Consider the following 425-nt stretch of genomic DNA (forward strand, 5'->3'; position numbering starts at 1 on the left):
TGTTGTTTTTCTATGAATTATAAATTGATATTTGTTTGTTTATAATTATAATTAATTATTTATTTATAAATATCAAATATTTAATTAATTATATTTTTTATTTTTATTATTTTGTTGTTTTTTATTAATTATTTTTTTTTTGTTGCAGTAATATAATATAGGTTTTTTATTGTAGTTTCTATTGTTTCTCTTTTTATACTTATTAGTATATTATTTATTTATTATTATTGTTTATTTAACTATAATAATTAATTATTTATTTAATTATAATTAGCATTTATATAATTATAATTATTTAATTATAATTGTGTTTGTTGCAGTTAGTTGTATTTTTTCTGTTTATAGTAATTGATAGAAAAACTTTTTTTTTTTTTTTTTTTTTTTTTTTTTTTTTTTTTTTTTTTTTTTTTTTTTTTTTTTTTTTT

The 425-nt window shown here is 9.9% G+C and overlaps 1 protein-coding gene across 1 annotated transcript in view; it reads right to left on the bottom strand.

Moving 5' to 3' along the window:
• Positions 1-425, bottom strand: part of EMH_0042070 (proteasome subunit alpha type 7, putative) — a gene marked incomplete at both ends in the record, with an annotated part of 3,589 nt that overhangs the window by 1,704 nt on the left and 1,460 nt on the right. The gene's annotated exons all lie outside the window — the stretch shown is intronic.

The sequence above is a fragment of the Eimeria mitis genome, genomic scaffold, assembly GCF_000499745.2.
Source record: "Eimeria mitis Houghton genomic scaffold, Emh_scaff1700, whole genome shotgun sequence".
In the NCBI taxonomy this organism is placed as follows: Eukaryota; Apicomplexa; class Conoidasida; order Eucoccidiorida; family Eimeriidae; genus Eimeria; species Eimeria mitis.